General features: G+C 37.8%; 1 protein-coding gene across 1 annotated transcript in view; it reads right to left on the bottom strand.

Moving 5' to 3' along the window:
- Nucleotides 1–21,304, bottom strand: part of LOC105196027 — a 99,503-nt gene that overhangs the window by 74,399 nt on the left and 3,800 nt on the right. The gene's annotated exons all lie outside the window — the stretch shown is intronic.

The raw sequence follows: 21,304 nt of genomic DNA on the forward strand, positions 1-21,304 counted from the left end.
TTACATTAGAACACACGTCTACTTTTTATTGAAATAACTTTTTTATCCAGATAGAAAATACCTGCCAAATATTTTCTATTCACTAACTTTCAAATGCAATTTAAAACAATCTGTAATGTTTTTCATAATTTTTTTAATGTTTTGAGAAATGGCCTATATCCTTAATAATAATTTTAAAAACACCTGTCTGATAACGTACATACATACAATTTGCATTATTATGTAAATACATAAAATTACATTTTGTATATTTTTCATTACTCAATATGTATTTATTGTGCATCAAGCAAGATGTATATTCTCATGCATTGATTTATAAGCAACATAATCGGGTTATGCTCGTTCAATAATGCATCATCGAGCAAAGAAGTATTTCACAATAATCGACCTTAATTGAAAATCGGATTGTATGCCGCTAGGCTGTATGCCTGAGGGTAACACTCACGACGTGCTGCATCGTGAATTAGTTTCCATCCGACCGTTAATCGAACGCGAACTGATCCAATTTAGTCTGAGTCGACTTGGCGAACTGTCGCCGCCGTCTCCGATCCCGAACTCTCGAGCCTCGCCTCATCTCTCGGGTTCAGCAGGAATAGGCAATGACGAGAATACTTGCGAAGATGTGGTGAAAGAGAGGATGCGAGAGAGCTGTGGGAGCTCACGATCCTCCGTACGTGCCTTGTAACCGAGATACTCGCCGCATTTAACTTCTCTCGCACACGGACAAGCCAAGCGGCTCGTCGATGATGATACATGGAGCCGAAATAATGAAAGAAGTGGGTGGTTAGAAAGCGCATTAGCGACGGACGATTTATTTTCATTTGTTGCCGTTCAGAGTATAGCGAATTTGCAACAATCGCTGCCAGATGCACGACGCGGAGGTGAAACCGAAGAATATATCGCGAAATAAGTAATTTATTTTCCCAACTATTTATTATTTATTATAATTTATAGATACCGTATTGGATCATGAAATTTTGATCGATATAATTACTTGCACATCGCATTCATAATTTTCCTGAAATATTCATCAGTGTACTCGGTGAAACTTTGGCAAACGTTAAAGCGCGTGTGTTTTAAATTAAATCGTGCGAAAATTGAACAAAGTCAATATTGCGCACCTAATGGAGAAAATGTTTCACGTGTGTCGAGGTCAAGACGTATCGCTCGGCAGAGGTAATTATTTATTTACGATCTGAGCTCCGGAGCCTTCGTTTGAACATCGAAGACTACCGCATTATGGGAATGGAATGAAGAGGTGGGTACACATGCACTTCGATCCCGGAAAGGGAAGCCCTCATAGAGCGTTCCCGCTAGGCAGAAATATGAGCCCGATCGTCGACGTTGATAAAAAAAAAAAAAAAAAAAAAAAAAGAGAGAAGAGGCAGCAGTTTCGGTTACAATATGCAATGCGGATAATTAGATGACCGGTAAACGAACCGTTACGCTAATAAGAACCGAATGGCTCGCTGAAGGAAGAGGAGGGTAGAATATTAAGTTTCTTGTTAATTAAAATAATGATGAAATATAATAGCATCCGCATATCTCGAAAATAAAAAAAAATTGTGGCAACAATCTCCGCTCCGTACGTTTACCCTGGTGCTTGAAAAAATTTACCTCGAAGAAGAGAATCGACGGGCGAAATCGAAGACGACACTTGCTACGGATAGTTGCATTTTCCGCGACGGGCGACGTTAATGATCCGCGGCGCGGTCGACGTAGCGTAATGGATGGCAAGAGATTGCGGGGTGAAACTCTCGCGCACGGCGTGACCACCATTAGCGCAGTATCTACGAAATTAATCTGGTACGCGTTCTAGAATAACTTCCATGTTTACCAACATTTGCATGCAGGAACGTCGGACGATAAGCCGAGCCGGGCGGCCTCTGCGGAGCGGAGCGCGCCTATTACGCGGCGTGTATTAAGTGTCACGTCTCGTCTGCGAGTTAGAGAACATTATAGGAGCAAAATGCTACCGTCCGCGGAGCCGGTGAACGCAGATAGCACGCCGTAATACGTCGTACGCGTTGTACTGACCGATGTACTCGCGCTTCATCTGCCGCGGCGTGATAAAAACGTAAATACACGCGTTTATGTCGGCAACTCTTCCTCACGGATGTATATTACCGTGTATAATGTGTGCATGCAAAGTTTTATCGTTTTATAATTTTTGTCGGCGGTAGACATTATCGTAATACATATATTATTATGATTAAAGGTGACTTTCCCCTTTTTTTTTACTCCCAGCGTAATTATACTCTGGATGCCGTCCAGGTGATATTTCGGTTGAGGCACGAGACCGAGTGGCCTATTCTGTAAATACTACTTCCTATTACTCTATTCCTAGTCAGGCCACAATCTAACATTAGCGTTATATCGTCCGAAATATCCTCACGGATATTTCTACTGGTGTGTACACGGACTTATACCAATCGTTACGTAATGCAAACATTGTATGTCTCTGAACTCCTCGCTCGACTATTTCAATATTTGAAGAAGATTTTTAAATAATCAATATTCTTCATTACGTTATTAGCTAGTACGAAAAGCGGAATGTATATACGAAAATTGTTTGTTATGGTCTTTGGGGATATGCCATTTTTCTTGTATTTGGATGCGTGCAGCGAGGGGAGGAATTCCATTAGCCTTAAGTCTGTTATCACTTTCACGCGCACGTTAGAAAGAACGGATAAGAGTCCCATTTGGGTTGAAGAAGAAGGGATGCTTCCCGCACGAACACGGTAGTCCGATTAGGATGGTCTTTCTTAATCCTCTTAAGACTCCCTAATCTATGGCAATCCTGATTTATAAATCTCCACATGCGTGTTTGCTGTGGAAGCGGAATCGCGTAGAACCAGATGGATGTCTTTTACTATAATACTATTATTCCTTACTGCTGTTACGCAGATTTTTCGTTATTGCCATTTGAAAGAGTCGATCTTCTTTCTTCTACACTGAAAAAAAGAGTTTGCAAGTTACCCAAATGTTGAGTGAAATAATGACAATTAAATATTTGGTTAATGTAACCAAAAATAATTTTACTTTACTACATGTTTTGTAAATATTACTAACTTTGATAATTTTTACTGAATATTCAGAAAAGTAATATTACTTTTTATTACGTTAAACAAATATTTAATTGACACTATTTCACTCAACATTTGATAGTTATAATCAAACTGTTTTTTCAGCATTATTCATTAGTAATAATCCATTAATATTGTTTATGTATTAATTAATATACAAAACTAATAATTTATTTTTCAGAATATTTTGAGAGAAAGAAAAATGCTAAATATTCGCGTAAAAAATATTTTAGAAAATAATTTGTTTTATTTTAGAAGAGATCCAAAAATCTTTTGTTATTATACTATTATCAATATTTTAATAGTTAATCCCAGAGTTATTTGTTGTATATCGTAATAATAATTATTCATGAAAACGTTATATAACAATAATCAAGCAAGCTTAAGATACAGATTTTTTGTGGGTGTAGAAAGGAGAGAATCTGTCCTTTAATGTCGGCTCGTTGTCACATAAAACGCGATATTCTACGCGTTGCATCAGTCCCACTGTATCAAGTTTTGCACGCTTACTCGATTATTTTTCTGCCTTCTGTGCAACCTGATTTGCATTCTGCTGCTTACGCGTGCTCACGCATGAACGCGATACCGGTAAAAAGTTTATTTTCTCTACATGTAACAATATCACTCGCGGTTTATGTAAGGGAGATAATTTCCCCCTTTCTCATTTGTTAATTTAATTTTACGCTTTATCAAAATGCAATTTCATGACTTTCGTCTGTTAAACAACTCGCAATTTTTAATTAACAACAGTAATTGTAAAAACGTAAAAAATCGTCATTGCCCAAGATATTTTTCAAACTATTTATTTTCTTTCGACGGATCGCTGCTTAACTATAAGACGCGTCGTAATCTGAAGTCTCTTCTTAGAATCTGATCACGTTGAAAACAAATGATATTCTGTTTGTCATTTATCATGAGCAGATGCTATACGAAAGATGATGTTATATGAAAGACATTAATATTAATAACAATTTTTGCAATCTCGATTAAACGATTCCTGTTACTGCTCCTACGCAGTTAATTGAAATGTTGTAAATAGTAGTGATTAAACAGTTATCGTTCAGTTGTCACTAATTATAATGTCCCGTTGATTTCTAACTAAATTAAATTATTCATAATTGGGCACAGGTATATTTATATAATAATCATATTATATTTCAATAATAGATATAAATAAAGTGCATAATACAATATGCCCATTGCGCACAACAATCCATTCAGACATTATTAAATATGTATCATTTTATTACTCGTCCAATAATCGTTTAGATTCAATTACACGAAAATGTCAAATGGACGCGTTATTACATTCACATCGAGCCGTTTGCGCAAAAATGTTTGACGACGGAGGAGCGCGAGGACTGCGTCAGAATGCGCAAAATCTGGTTCTTCATGCGCAAACGGAGAATTAAATTCTTCCAGAAAATAACGGGTGATTGCAGTTACCGAGGGAAACAAAAACGGCGGGACATAATTCGGCGTCCATTCACCGGCAATTTGGTGCCCTTTCATGCGAGCGCGCGTTTGCCCCCGAAACCGCAACTGTGCGCTTTCGACCCACAGTCGGACTGCTCATCGATGCTTCAAAGACGAACTACATTCAACATCTGTTCGTGTTTTGCTACGTGAATAGCCGCGCACATAATGCTCAAGTGCGATACGCACGTATCGATCCCGCATAATGCGCGCATACGTTCATCGCGAGATGAACATCCGGATAATAATGCAGTTTGTCCTGTCCTTCTTTTACAGGATGTGCGGTCCATCGATGTGGCCTACCACACTTCATTATGGCAAATTTTCAAAAATTCTCGCTGGTGTCGCTTGATAATAACTCTGCTATTAAATCATCATAATGTACTGAAAATATATATATAACGTGTACTTTACAATTATTGTGAATATTAAGCTTGAAAAAGTCTCTTTTAAACAGCAATAATTTATTTAAAACTTGAAAAAATAAAAAAAAATGTATCAAAAATTGATGTGAACGGACGTGTGTGAAACAGTATTAATGTAAATTAGATTGAGCTCCAGACTGATTCTGATCTAGGTTATATACCTTCAAATCTGATACGTTTACTCGAGCTAGGTTTAATGGATTTAACTTTCATTTTCACGCGCAGATTAAAAAACGGAGGGACACTGTCACATTAAATTTGATGCGAATGTGATATCACCTTTTATACGAATGCCACGCGATAGGGTGGCTATAATTTTAAGCATATGCGAATAAATTGCACACCCTCACTGACAGACAGGAGAGTACGTACTCGTGAACGTTCTGTTTTCGGCGCGTCCAAACTACACGGTATGTCTACCCTCAGGGTCGAGGCAGAATGCGTTTCATACGTTGAAAAGGATGCGAGGGCAACGCTACCCTAATCCTAACCCCAGAGACTACACGTGCAGTATATAATGCAGCCGGTGGCATCTCACGTGATTGCAGTAATATCAAAATACGGGGTAAGCGTTCGTATTGATACACGCGTTCAATAACGCTACACTTGAAATGGATCTCCGACATGTGGCGTGCCGCATGGTGCACGGATGTACAACAAGGCAAGTTGCCGCACGCTTTTATGCGAAGAATTTCGTAAGAGATTTACATAACTTTAGAGTTTAGAAATTTACAAAACTTTGAAAGAGACGTTGGTAGAATGGAAATTGACTTTCAATGAAGGTGTACTTTTATCTTATTTTGCATCGGAAACTGAATGACTAAATCATCATTGATCTCCAACCAATACAATTTTAATATTTTAAATAATAAGAAACTAGATACGAATGGTTATTTAATATCGGAAATTATAAGAGAATTGTTTGAAAACAGTTCTACGAATGTGAATATGTACATTTAGGGAAAAAATGACTGAGTTTTAATAAATATTTATTCAAATAGTATTAATAAAATATTATAGTATTGATAAAAAATATTTACTAAATATAAATATATATTTATTTATATCACCAATTTAATTTAAGTATCATTTTTTCTTATAGAATAAATATTTATTTATCGTAAATAAATATTTCGTTAGTACAATTCGAATAAATATTTATTAAAATTTAGGAATTTTTTTTCTCTCAGTGTACAGATAATTAGAAAAATTAATTGCATAATTTTGTCGCGCAATCTTTCATGATGTCACTGGAGAAATTTCATTTATATGAATATACATCAATTTATTGTTTTGCATATTGATTAATAATCGTTTTATTTGTATCTGGAGTGCCGCGTTAGATTCGACTCCGTTCTTTTCTCTGTTCGTCTTCACGCGATCTCGAACAACTCGAGCATCCCTTTTTCTCTTGTTATACAAATATTTTCAGACAATATTATATCTTTATTTAGAAGATATTTGATAATATCACGATCTTCTAACCTTTCCATTTTTCAAAGGCATGAGACGAACATTTATTCTCACTGTTGCCAAAAGGAAACACCTTGTCAAAATGAAATAAAATTTCTCTGGTAATATTATAATAGAGGGCGCTAAGAAATCATGCAAATAGCTTTTCTTGCCAGCGTTATCTATAGTATGTTTGTTTGCAAAACTTTTCAAATATCTCACATACGAATATCTATGATACAACTATTAGATTAAAAAAATAACTCTCGGTATAATTTTCAAAGATAAAACGAGGTAAAAAAACCTCCATTAAAATTTTGTTTTAACAACACACTGCGTATTTTCCAAGCCAATAGCTTTCAATCGATTACTTTTAAATCGACAGTAGCCATTTGCGGAATCCGTTAAATCTGGATTCGTTAATTGTAGCAGAAAGGGGGGGGGGGAGAAAGGACCAGGTGCGGCGAGCCGTGTGAACGAACGCACATGACAATCGCCGATGACAATCGCGATGCTTTGTAGACGCGACGCGACGTTGTATGAGTTCCGAAAAGCAAAGAGTTATGCCCCGATGAACTTCGCGACAAGAGCTTCGACAGGACACCCTAAGAAAAGTTGAGCCAAGAGGGCGGGGTCGCGACACGCGCTCGCGATACGAAATTTCGGGCACGTAGGAATGTCTTGGGATACTCGCTATAGCCAAGCGACATTCGCGAAATGGAATACGGTATTCCGTAGACGTCGATCGAGATTTACAGCCTGGCTACATTACGCGACCAAGATTGCGTATCCAGTGCCAAAAATGATTTTGATTCGTCACAGTTGTATCCCGCGTATTTTCCGCACCCGAAGAGAGGAGCACCGCGTGATATATCATACATTTTCTGACGTAAACTTAATTTGCGTCTGAACGTAAGTGTGTGCGGTGAGCGAGGGGCGGCTGTGTCGAAATTGTTGAGACATTTAAATATTGAAATGAAAAACTGTAGAGGCCAATTAAATATAAGTAATACACATGTAAATGACTAGACAAATTAGTTACTAACGTTCAAGCTAATACCACAATTAACGGTAATATAATTGTTAGTTGTTATTTCTCATTCAACAATATAACTGTTGTATAACACCCTTGTTATTAGCAGTTATATTGTTGCGTGGAAAATTATAACTAACAGTTACGTAACAGTTGGTATTTGCTGGGTTTCCTCTTGGTGGATATAGCAACATGATACGTACATATTATAGGGAACTTGGCGAATATATGGAAGTTGAAACAAATAGAATATAGCTTATCCTCTTATTACTTTTTATTTTAACTTTTATATTTGTTTTAACTCCCATATATTCGCCAACTTCCCTCTTGGTGGATGTAGCAACCTGACATCGTGGTATCAACCACCTGCGCAAAATTTCTCAACGATTCGCGACACGTGCGGTATATATATGCATAATTCACCGACTGCTCGCAGAAAGTGGAACGTCGCGAATGTGGGTCGGCACGTGCAATAATTATGCGTCCGCTTAGATATTTTACGCACCCCTTTCGGTCTGGGGGGACGATGGCCACGGAAGAAAAGAAAGGAGGGAGGGCGGGAGAGGGTGGAACGATTCAAAGGGGGCGAGTGAGAACCGCCGCGAACGCATTCGGGACGCCTCGCGTCGTAAGCGCGTTCTTGCGGTTAAAGACACTTCATTTATGGCGAATTAGAGCCCCGATCCCAGGGGAAAAGGACGGGGGCGCATCTCGTCGTGCTTCATCGTCCAATGCGAACAATGCGCCGCTCCCCTGTGACACCTTGTGTTCACTCGAACCCCGTTTGAACTCTCGCTGCGATTCTCTCACGTCGAAAGCGGATTCGCCCCCTCCCCGATTCAGCTCGTTCCACTAGCTCTTCTGTTCATTGGAAAATGATTCTTTTATTCCCAATCAACTCCTATTTCCAGAATACAATTCTACTCTTTCAATTCCATTTACTCGCTGTCGTTTCTCGCTCGCTATGAACTTGATAAGTTAATTTTTAATTATCACGTATCGTTGTGAGGTATCCTTTTGACTCTTTCGAATTTAGACTTCGCTGTTTATTTGAATCTTAGTACATTATTAATGTGAACATACGTGCATTTTTTTAGCATTGCGAAAATGATGAGTATTTGTAAAGCGTTGTGAGTTTAAATATTCTGAAGAAATATTGATAATATATTAGAAAAGAATATTATTAGATAAATACGAAAGTGTTGGGTTTTCATAGATGTTGCGATCAGCATTTTTTGCCGAAAAGCGATTAATTCGATGATTTATTATAAAAATATTCATTTTTATAGTACTTTGATACAGTAACGATCAGAATATCTTTCTATTTTAAAAAATATTCATCTTACTTTTATCATCCATATCTCGATATTTTATTGATATTTGAAATTATCGTAATTTAAAATAAATTTTTTTCATAGTAGAAATGTAAAACACATGGTAATTATTACTAACATTATAGTAATAATAATTATAAAATTGAACTCCTAACCGTAATTATTTTACCACGCAGTTACAGTCACAAGTACTAAACTTTTCTCCCAGTATTTCAAATATTTATTTCACTTGGAAATTCATGCATCATTATACATGTATGGAACCTTTGTTCGCTCATGTTTATTATTTAAAATGATGCCATAACTTATTCGAATTTAAACAATTTCTAAACGACAGCTGAGAGTGTTACCTCTTCAGTGATATATAATAAATTAATACTATCTGGCAATAGTGCAATAAGAAAAAACAACATTTATTGAAAATCCGTCAAAACTTTTGCCAATACACACTCAATATATTAATTGACAATTAGTCACGTTGTTACCAATTTTTTTCATCGAATTTTTCCAGCGACCTGCTGTTTCCGTCGTCGCAACCCTCTTCAGTTCGATCGCACGAGCGGTCAGACGAGCCTCTGCCGTAACATGTATAAACGAACGTTACCGCGAACCGAGGGTGGCCGAAGGGTAGCTGGATGGGCCGAAAGGGGAACTGGCGGGGACCAGGGAGAGGCTGGTTTGATCACGCAACGACTACGACGACTACGACGACGGCGACGAAGGCGAAGGTTATTGACATCTTGGGTAGTCTGCATGCGCACGCGGCATTACGCGTCGGTCTCTCGCCTTTGTTTCTCTCTTTTTCCCGTAAATTGCCGCGTGTCATCTCTCCACGCCGAACGCGCTTACTTCGTGAAACAAATTACGAAAATTACCGAGAGCGATTCTTTATAATGTTTCCTAGTTGTTGTAACTACCGGCTTCATGAAATTCCACGATGTTTTTAGGTCCCCGTGTTCGGAGTGAATCGATCCACCTGCATCGACAGTATGCATTATCGATAAAGCGATCACTTGAACGCAAATGCTAGATGTGTTTATTAATTATTAATTATGAATGTTGCGCGTACAAGCCTATTCAATTGTCGTCGTAGTTGACACGACTCAATGATGAATGATCTAGGAATTAGAAATAAAGTCAATTTTTAATACAATTAAAGATGAAATAGGCGTATAGCCATAGCAGGATGTTGGCGCTGAAATAATATTCCTTGTGGTTTTACATACAATTTCCGATTCATTCGAACTGTCTGCCGCTACTTTCGGATTCAAAATTCAAACACAGCTCTTCGATTGAATCAGAATAAGTAATATCACAGAATTAAATTGACAAGTCAATTTTATATTACTCTTCAATGCTAATACAGTATCTCATAAGATCCCTTCACTCTGGAAGAAGTGAAAACTCTGTTACGAAAAATATTCTCCCGGCCAGGCCTTGAACCCCGGATTTCGTCCCTACATTTCGTCCTAGCCAGATCGATCACCAAGTCACTTGATACCATTTCTCGCAACAACAATGATATTCAGAGAACGTATATCTACAATAATTGACAATTGAGCCCAGTTTACGTTTTGTAATTAAGGGTTAATTTAGTTAGATACAGAAACTACTGTATATAATTAAAATTTTAAATGAAGATCAGATGAAAATCTCTTCACACATTTCCAAAAGAATTCGTTTTAGAGAGAAGACACTTAACTTCTTTCGCACTTTAAGCCAGAAATAAGTAATCATTATTTTGCATAATTTTAATTGCTGAAAAATTCCCTAGTTTTCCTGCCTCAAGTTCTGAAATTTTTTCTCGCGAAGATCCATGGGCGGCGAATCAAACCGCCGCGCTTGCCATTACTCGATTTGCGGTAAACGCCACTTAGTTCCACTTTGCATAACAGCTTCGTAACGCCGTCGACGAAATCCGAGTGTGAGCGCTCGGCGTACATTGACTTCGTTCCGCGCTTACCAGGCAGCAGGTGCATTTAGTCCGTTGCTTGTGGGAAACACCTGATAACTCGTGCTCACGTAGGTACGTGCATCTGCGTGTGCGGCTCCCGGCCCGTTGCTGATACAGTCACCTGCGGCCCCGCGTTCGTTTTTTAACGTTCTCCTCGCAATCGGTTTTCAACACGCGCAACAGATTTGTACACACACGCTTCTCATCGTTTTCCCACAACGCAATGCACGAAATACATTCGTCAAAAATATATCGAGATCTAAACACCGAAATCTAAATTTATAAAAGCTAACGTTGTCACAAGCTGTCTTGTAGACGTTTTACGAATCTCTCTCTCTCTCTCTCTCTCTCTCTCTCTTGAGATAGTTGCAAATAATAGTTTTTTATAATGACGGACAGCAGGAAATCTGAAGAGACATGCGATCTTCCGATACACCTGGCGCTGCGGGCTCTCTAGAGAGGATATAGAAAACAAAAGGCACCACAAACGCCGCAGAATGCCGTTCTCTCTGACACGGATATTAAAACTCGTGAGATTTAATTTTCCTGTCATGCTTTAATAGATAACATTCTTTATAAATGATTCTCGCGTCGATAATTATTCAATTTATTGTCACAGACTAATAATAATAAAACCAAATATAAGTAAAATTACACATTAAATATTTAAATGCAAATCTATATAAAACAAAGTAACAAACACGTCTCGCACAAATTTGTAAATATATGCGAAATAATAAATATTCTTTCCATTCATGAATATTTTATTTCAATTTCGTTAATATCATTAATATTTTATAATTTAATTATAATTTAATTATAATTTAACGTCCGTTTTCCTTGCGATCGAATGCGCGCCTCAATAAAGCAGTCGAATTTATACAGCTCACATCGCAATTATGAATGAGTCTTATAGATAGAAATCAAATTTCACAATTCTAACGCATCAGCATTATCTCCCACATACATTATCGCGTGCCGCACCTGGAAAAGAACGCTAAATTAAGATTACTCATCTTCATCAATTGCTCCACCCTGCGATCACAATCGTATCCATTGCCGATGGATGGAGCGTCCATTGTTACCACAAGGAACCAACAGCTCATTTATCACAACGTTCGTTTAATTACTTTGTGGAGATCGATCTTATCTCTTCCTAGAAAAAATTCGTCATATCTTCCTAGACAAAAGCCCATTCAGAAAAATCCTTTTGCAATGAAAATTTCCTGTCACCGTTCTCACGGCGGCGCTTAATTGCCTGTTGCGAGTTGCAGGACGAGAAATCGCTCTAACGAATAAAATCGGATAAGGATAGTGCTACAAACGAACTGCAATTGCTACGCTTCGGCGATACGGAAACGGAAAGTATCGAAAGAGAGAAAAAGAAATAGAATGAGAAAGAGAGAACGAGAGAAAAAGAAACGTTCGAGCGTGGTTGTATAGAACGCGGGTATCCGTTTACCGTTTCAAGCGCGTATACGTGCGTGTATATTCACGCGGGAAAGACGCGTATAACGAGATAATCGCGAAAGGATCAATGACAATTATGTAATTGCCTGGCAATTAAGTTGACGTTATGCGCTTCCGCGTGGGCAAGCGTGGGGCGATAGAAATGCACGCGTGTTTGATGCTAACTTTATGTAATTGATCGTGATAATTTAATATGGTCATGATCATAGCTTGGATTTACGGTTAGATTAATCTTGAAAAATCCGCTTTTATGATAATGTATGATAAAAAAATTTTAAATTAATAATTTAAATTTTTATAAGCATTATTATACTTTATAAGTATTATTATATTTATAACAATATTATGAGATTTTTAAAAACAAAATTTATGTTTTAAATTTATATTTTTGCAAATTTAAGATTACATTGTAATTTATGAAAAACTTGATATATAAATTATATATTCTTTATTCTTTAAAGACATAGATTGCAAAAAGAGCCTTGAATATAAATTTGTTATTTGTATATGGAAATGATAAAATATAATCTAATATATATTAAACAATTAATAATAAATATAATAATAAGAAAAAATAAAGTAACAATATCGCTACTAGGAATCCTCGCGATTGAAATATCCGCGCAAATTAACTCCGAAGAAAATCGCGCTCACCGGCCGGAAATAAATGCAATAAAGCCTCGTTCTAATTAACGTGGTACAGGGCGAAACCGGCAAATGATATCTACCGTAACAGAACCCGCCGTTCCGCAATGCGGGCGTCGGTTATAGTTTCGGAGTTAAGTCGCGATAAGTCGGTTAGCGCGGCCGCGTTAAACGATTCGTCCGCGAAACTTTCCTACCCCCGAAACAGAGCCATCACGGAGCGGAGACAAAGGCGAGGCCTTTTAACGGCACCGTCAAGTTATTTGGGGAGATACGGCGAGACGGCTCTTTGTAACGTCAGTCAGCGCCGCGCCCAAGGACTCGAGACTCTGGTCCCAGCCAGATTCCGTATTGTTCACGTCGTGTCTCAATGGCCTCGACACTTCGACTCATCGACCAAGCGACCGACCGACCGACCGACCAACCGATTCTTTTAAACAGAGTCCACCGAGCCGAGCAACCAGGCACTCGAGAACATAACGAATGGCGCGCGGAAGTGTACCCCGAGGGGAACAGAATGTCTTCCTTATGCGAGGTGTGCATCCATTAGGTAATACTAGCGCAACCATACGGCTTGCAAGTTTTGCAACTGGTCAATCCCACTTCCTTTCGAGCAATTGAGAAAAGGAGAATGAAGAAAGAAATCCAGAAAGTGTTGTTCATTAACGTTCTTTAAAACAATTACCTCTTAATTAACGTAATAATTTTAAAAACCATAATTACGAAATTTATTTCGAAACACGTACGTTCTATTAGGTAAATTATTTATTAGCTGCGTCAACGTCGGCATTTCCTTTCTGGAGCAAGAGTCTGACGTCGCTTAGAGCGTCAATCTTCTTATTTATTCCTTCGATTAAAGACTAAGAAGATTAACGACGTTAATCGCATGGTCGGGAGAGAGACCAACTCGCTAATCATGATCGCGCACGATGCACCGAGACCGAAGAGTCGTTAGGTGCACTTTAGCGTCGGGGCGAGGTGAGAAGCCGGCCAATTATCGGCGCGAGGAGCGAGCCGCGGGATCGCGATTCGCGCCAGATACCGCGAACGACACTGTAAATCGTACAGCGCACCGGCCGTGCAGTCGCGAATCCCCGAAACGCAATAAATCGATCAGCGAGCGATGCAATTGGACGATATGGCAGGGCAGCGCGAGGGGATAAATGTGAGCCGGGATCACGACGATGCCGGATAAATGGCGAGATATTCTGTTTCGCCGTACAGATAATGGCGACCAAAGTGCCCTCGATGGGTCGAGCTCTTCCCTTCGCCAATGGATCGTCGATCCTTTAACAACGAATCATAAATCTTAACGCTTACTAGAGGTGTATGAACAGATCGAATCGAATTACATTGAATTCCATTCCATTCATTTACGAACATAAAATGTTTCGAACTCGAATAGAGTTGAGAATTTTGAATCAACGATGATTCGTTTTTTAATCGAGCGCCTTTCTTTTTTTTTATTGTTTTATATCTCCATTGTATTATTTCCATTGAAGACTCTTGTTATCCCAACCCAAACGGTCGTAGCTTTAATTCTTAGTAAACTAATAATATTGTTTCTAAAATTTTTTTCCAAATTCCTTTCAAATATAATTCTAAGCACAAATATTATATAATTATTTAACGTTAATTTTATATAACGATAAGTCGTTACTAACGCGTGTCAGGATTGCCTTATCCCTGTTCTTCAATCAGAAGTATCTAATGCAGAAATAGCATCGCAGAAAAATAAAAAGCACAGGCGTGCAATTATAAATCGCAGTCGACGTAACAAGCGATAGACTAACGATGAATACCGGTATTGTACAGCATGCGCATTCCATAATATTTGCATACGTTGTCGAGTCCAAGATATCACAAGGTTATCAACTGTCCTTTTTTATAAGGCAATTTGTGCGAAACTAGTCCAATAACGCGGTTGTACGGCGGTGCGCGATCTGCCTTCGACAGAAACGTCGTCGCGTCGAGCAGTTCATTTCCACGCCACGGTCCGGAGGAATTATAGCGTAGATAGTGAGCGAACGATCGAGGAGACTGGTCGTGATTATCTCGTACGAACGATAGCATGTGCGTTCGCGTCGGTCGTAATACTTGATGTAATCGGCACTTCTCATGGTGACGCGTTCTCTCCGAGGCACATGCGTCGCCGAAGGACGAGGCATGCTGCACTCGCTAAAGGTTTCCCGGTGGAATTCCTGCTTGCCCCACATCCGCGTTACGTAAGCAATAATTGTATCGTATCACGCGACGCGTCTTAACAATTGCTCACCGACGATCGCTTAAATAAATGCACTCGTGAGATGCAGCGGATCGACTTGCCATGCTGAAACGCATCTTTATATCTGCCACTTTTGCCAGTTCTTGTTCAGAAAGTTTATGAGCTTTACGATTACATAATTTCTCGGGAATCAAAAATCCTTACAAATTTAAGTAGAAATCGATTTCTCGCCATTTTTAATCATCAAACATGTTAATCATCTCTGAGTGGGGAGAAATTTTATATTTAATCCTGCTACGATCAATTCGCCAGTATATTATCATCTCACACTCGCATTCTAGGACTTAATTGCGCAAAGTGCTAATAAATGATGCTTCTATTGATGTAATTTTCATACGACGGGAAGACGTTTGAATGAGAATGTTTGCGTTAAAATAACGGAATTAATAAGATGAGATTTTCCAAGTACGGCGCTAAACGTTTCAAGCGATAAGTTGAAAGGGCAACTTCTATTAAGTTAAGTATAATTGACAATCTATAAAGCGGTCCATAATAAGTTTAGTCCGTTTGGACGTTCTTAACGTCGACTTGTTCACGCTGTTCACTTCTAAGTGACGTCTAAAGGTTCTTCTCCGCTCATTTAGATCGTTTATAATCATTGCATCGTTCAATCGTTCGATGCTTTCTTGCGGCAGGATAAACGATGAGAAACGATATCTATTGATAGCATTTCTGCCGTAACAAAAAATAAGAATAAAGAGTCCAACCAAACCGTTGGCGTTTGCCGCCAACATAAGAAAAAAATCATTTCTTGCCTTGATTTCCATTGTACCGAATTTAAAAATACATAAGATAATGTAAATATTCGTAAGAATATTCTCGCATAAATATAAATATGTTTATTTATTTATAAGAAAGAATTTAGCACAAATAATTTATGTAAAAATTTGCATACCTTTAAATGAGCTACATAAATATTGGCATAAATTGTAAAAATTTATATATCTTATTGTAAGATGGATGTATTTTTCTTCAATTCTCTCGGACTGTTTTCGCACGTGATCTTATCATACAAGGATGGAAATGTTTCCTCATGAAACATGCAGCGCAGAGAAACTGCAAAAGATCTAATACGATTAGAATATCGTTCTCTATTGAAGTTAAGTGGTGGACTGGTATTTGTACAAAAATCATGCTTCAGAGGCCGACGATGCATTCGTCACGTAAAGCTTGACGCCAGCACACTCATCAGCCGTTCAGTAAAACGCAGTGTTATCATCGGCGCGTACGTGAATCGTAAACAGAAACGTTTGAGTAACGGGGTCGTTACTCTCTCGTGGGATAATCGTGCGATAACGTAACGTCCACGACGTGGCATTTCAATCGAAATGCAGGCGATGGGTGGTTAGAAATTCCTCTTTCTATCGCGCGCTACATGCATTACAGATAAAAAGCCGCGAGGAACCGTTATAAGACAGCTCGTCCGTTTTGTATAAGTAATTTAAATTTATGTAAATTTTTACATTTACAAAAATTTTAGATATAACGCAAACTGTTCTAATCTATTCTAATACCTACGTAAAGATACAATAAACGTTTAATTAATCAATTTGTTTCAATTTTTATAGAAAGGTATTTCTTTTTGGTCCAAGATTATTTTACATAATTACGTTTGTGTTGAATTTTATTTATGATTATTAATATTTTAACTGTTTAATACTTTTTAATTATATCAATGTTAAATATGTAATATCAAACTGCGGCAGTTATAAAATATCATAATTGTGACAGAGATGGGAAAATAAAATCGACGATCAACCGGAATTTGCGGACTACTAACTGTACATCGAAATTGCCTCTGCTCTTTCTATCTTTTCTCTAGGAGAGGAGTCAAAGGTCACGAAAGGGCTATGGCAGGTAGATATAGGCGAGTGGTACTTAATAATAGGTTCGTAACGCGCGAGGGCAGGTGTGTGCGAGTCGCGATGATTAATTAACCAATGATAGGTTCGCCCCCACGTTGCTTTTCCACCAACTCTCTCGCTCCTTACGCGACTGATTGATGATTACACGACTCGCGGATCGGACGCTGGCTGCGATGCGTCTGTACACGCGTAGAATCGCGGAAACGCGTTGAGAAATAGCGATGGCGATTGCGACGTCGATAGTCCCATTCCGCGAATTCTTCGAAAACGTCGGCGGGGAACGATCGGGTCGTTCGATGGGTATACCTGGGCGCGCCGAAAGGTCGCCCGAAACCGGTATTCGAGTTACGAAACTGGGGATGGAATGGGCGATAGAAACGGACGGAAAAATTCCACAAAGTATTATGAAATCGCGCGTTATGAATTAGAAATATTCAATTTCGGGAGAAAGCAACATTATTTATCACTAATTAACGTCTGCCTCGGATTTCTTTTTTTTAAATCTGTCGCTTTCCAGAATTCTTGTTAACATACCTGGCATTCCTAGAATTGCGAGGAAAGACTGGCTGCAGCTGCGAGAAAGTCCCAAAGTGGAGTCTAGCTTGATTTGCGTTTAGTTTCGTTCCCAAGACAGAAATCGTGACCACCGAAAATACTCTGTGATCATCAAGGGGCATCTGTTCCCGTCTTACGAGCACGTGGTGTAAGATGAGGAGGGTTAAAGTGGCTGCTCGAGGAAATATACTTGCTATCTCCAAAAAGAAAAAAAAAGGGAAAAGAATAACACGAGCTCGAAAGAGAAATTCCTCGCGTCCGTGAGCCGTGCTCATTATTTCTCCGCAAGAGAGTTGTCTTTTTACGGTTACCGTGAGAAAGATAAACGCGATTAAGAGTCATCGGTCGCAACACGCGTCGATCTTGCTTATGTTGTAAAAATATTATCATTATGCACCCGTTAAAAATTGCCATTAATTTAATCGTCATGATTATTCGCTTTAAATCCTCCTTGTTTTTTTCTTTTTCAATTAACATAACTGTCAAATATTCGTGACCTGGTTATCTGTGAGGTTTGTGGAAAACTAAATAAATATTTGCCATTTAGATATACATTTAACGGCTAATAAAGTTAATATCATTGCGCTTAATTTTAGCCGTTAATTAAATTTTATTATGTTTTTGCGACTGAAGAAAACGAAGTAAACTTGAAACTTCCCCATCAGCAGACAATGTTTTTTAAATATTTATTCTTTATTATAACGTTTTTTAAATATTTAAAAAAACATTTAAAAAATATTATTTTCTAATAGGATTGTTTTGCTATTTTATTATTTGTGATTTTTCTAGCTATATATTAAATATTTTCTTGGCCTATTTTGACTTATTGATTAGTTTTCGTTTAAAATAACGAGCCAGATACTTATGTTAATATTTAGATATTGATTAATGATATACGAATAAATATTGAAGTATCTCTTTTAACATATTTTTTTAGGATTTCTACGGATCTTTTTCGGAATATTTTCACACATTTCGCTTTCTAACGATGCCGCACCGTAGATAAGTCAATATATACCTTGTCGATATTTGAGCGGAAAATCTTATCGCCTAGGGACGAACTTTTTTTCATAGTGATGTACGCTAACGCGGTAAAGAGCAGTTTTATTCGGAGCACGTGCCTCGGTGTCAAGCCGGCTAAAATTAAGCGGGAAAAGTCCCCTTGGATCTAGATGCCTACCTCTCCCGTGCCCTGCGTCACCCCTCGATGAGCCCCCCTCCTGTTCTTCGATGCCAGCTGGCAACCGGAAGTAAGTATAAGAAGCCGGGAGAGGAAATAAAGGTAGCAGCGACGAGGGGTGGTGAAAAACCGGAGACGCGGCTGCAGCCGAGGACCGTTGCGCCCGACGCGACCAACTTTTATTTCCGTCCGCGCGTCGTTATTATTCGTACGTACACGGGGTCCATGCTTGATATCCACAGCGGGGTTCACGGAGTAGAAAGGGGAAAATTCAAGCCAACAGCTGACGCGAGGAACTCTTTAACTCTCAAGTAGCAACGAAACGTTACCATATTTAATGTTATCAAAAGAAAATTATCCATGCAGCACAATGCACAGCAATATTGCTACAATGTTTCAGCAATATTGCAGCAATGTTAATTCAGTATTATATGTGTTGCTGCAACATTACGCATAAATATTTCTAAAGTGAACATTTTACCATTGTTGCAATGTTGATGAACATTGCAGCAATATTTTATAATGTTTTTGAAATGTTGTGCTGTATAGGTACACAACTATCACAAGATTCTAAAAAATGCATTAATAGTGTAGCTATATCTGTAGTTTTATTTTATAAATTATATATTTGTAATAATTTTGAAACATTTATTTATAAAAATTTGATAATTGATAATTTGATAATCTCTCAGAGAAAGTGGAACTTCAAAAATGATCGATTTCGTTCTGCACATCCCATATTTAAAATTTAATTTAACTTGCGTTAGATTAGTTGATTTAATTAGAGTAGTTGAATTAATCTTTTATGAGTGATTTAAAAATGAGGATTTAAAAATAATTTAACATGTGCTAGATTAATTAATTTAGTTAGAAGAGTTGAATTAATCTTTTATGAATAATTTAAACATGAGGCGTATGCACTTTTACCGCGGCTGCATGAAAATTTCCATGTCTCATCATGCATTTAAAAGAGGAAACGTTGCACAACGTGCTTATGAATTAATATCTTCATTAAAATATGATTATTTCAGCAGGGTAGCAGAGGCTCGATTACAAGGTTCTCGTACACTATGCCTAAATTGGCAACACAGTAAATTTGAAATATTTACCCAGAGGAAAGCGCACGGTAGTTTCGTGTTTAATACTAGATAAAAAGCCGGGTAATAAAATGTGTGAAAGTGAAAATTTCATTCAAACGTTTCTCTGGACGGGCATTCCATCCTCGATGGAAACAACACAATGTGATAAAAATAACAAATTGTCGTCATGTTTCTAAATGCAGCATTAAAAGTGAAAGCTAATATATCTGACCGAAAGAATGCGTGATAACCCTAGTGAATGTTTAAAAAAGAAAGAACCATTTGCTTCGTCGCGCTATCTCTCCACGTAATGAAAAAGTTTCTCCAAGTACAAGAAAAGTAAAAGACAGCTGTCAATACAGCGAATCGGAAGAAGAATGTTATTTCACAGGGCCGGATAGCCTTCCTGGGAGGCTCATCAAACTAACCGTTCGCTCGCGTAGTTCGGAGTGCTGGTGAACCTGCTCGACCAGGTCGAACCACATCCTGCGTATGGCCATTTCCGCAGAAGCCGGTCGACTGCTATCCTCTCGACGCGCACGACGCGATATTGCAGAGCCACATTAACGATATTAGATTTCCGAAGTCAATATTATGATCCTAAATTCATACACGTTTGTCTAACAGACTATTCACGCCATTGTTTGATGTATAAACAACCCGTTTGTCTCTTAGGTAACTAAAGTAAAAAATTTACATACTTTTGTCTTACTACTACGACTTATATATTTTTTGAGTTTAATCTTGGAATACTACGCATATTTTTCTGACGAATACTACTCTGGAAAAATTCACTCCTATGAATAAACATTTTTTTACACTTTTAAGATTTTTTTCTACTTTTATAAAGTGCAAAATGTTAAAATAACTAAATTAACAAATTCAATTTAACTGTATTATTATTTGGGATATTTCACGTCGCTGAAAATGATTGAATTATACAGTCGAAACTGTTTGCTGTTTATGTTTATATTTATTAAACCATTGTTATAATTATCAATCCGATTTAGTTTGCTCATTAGCCTTTAATTTATTGAATTCAAATTTTGAGGGCACGGATTTTCATATATTTATTAATTTGTAATTTATAAATTAACATCATTTTAATGTAAAAAATTTCAGTAAATATTATTTTAAACTATCAAAATTTGAATTAGCATCTGGGTAAAAATTCACTCACTGTAGCACTTTAGGGTTAATCACTTCGTTAAACATTGATTTTGGAAGTATATTTATTGCATGTAACAAAAATGTTACCAATAATTTTAATTAGTTTGTTTCTTTTTAACCAGGTAGAACCTCGTAATCATGTATTTACAAGTAATGCATTTATTTATGAGGAATTCTCCGTGACTCCAGGAGTACCATCCATAAAATTGTATAGTTTATTTGTGTAGTTTATTTGCGAGGCTAGTAATGTAAGTGATATGTTTATGTCAATATTCTCCCTTTCTCCTTCTCTCTTT

Source organism: Solenopsis invicta, chromosome 12 (genome assembly GCF_016802725.1).
Source record: "Solenopsis invicta isolate M01_SB chromosome 12, UNIL_Sinv_3.0, whole genome shotgun sequence".
Lineage (NCBI taxonomy): Eukaryota > Metazoa > Arthropoda > Insecta > Hymenoptera > Formicidae > Solenopsis > Solenopsis invicta.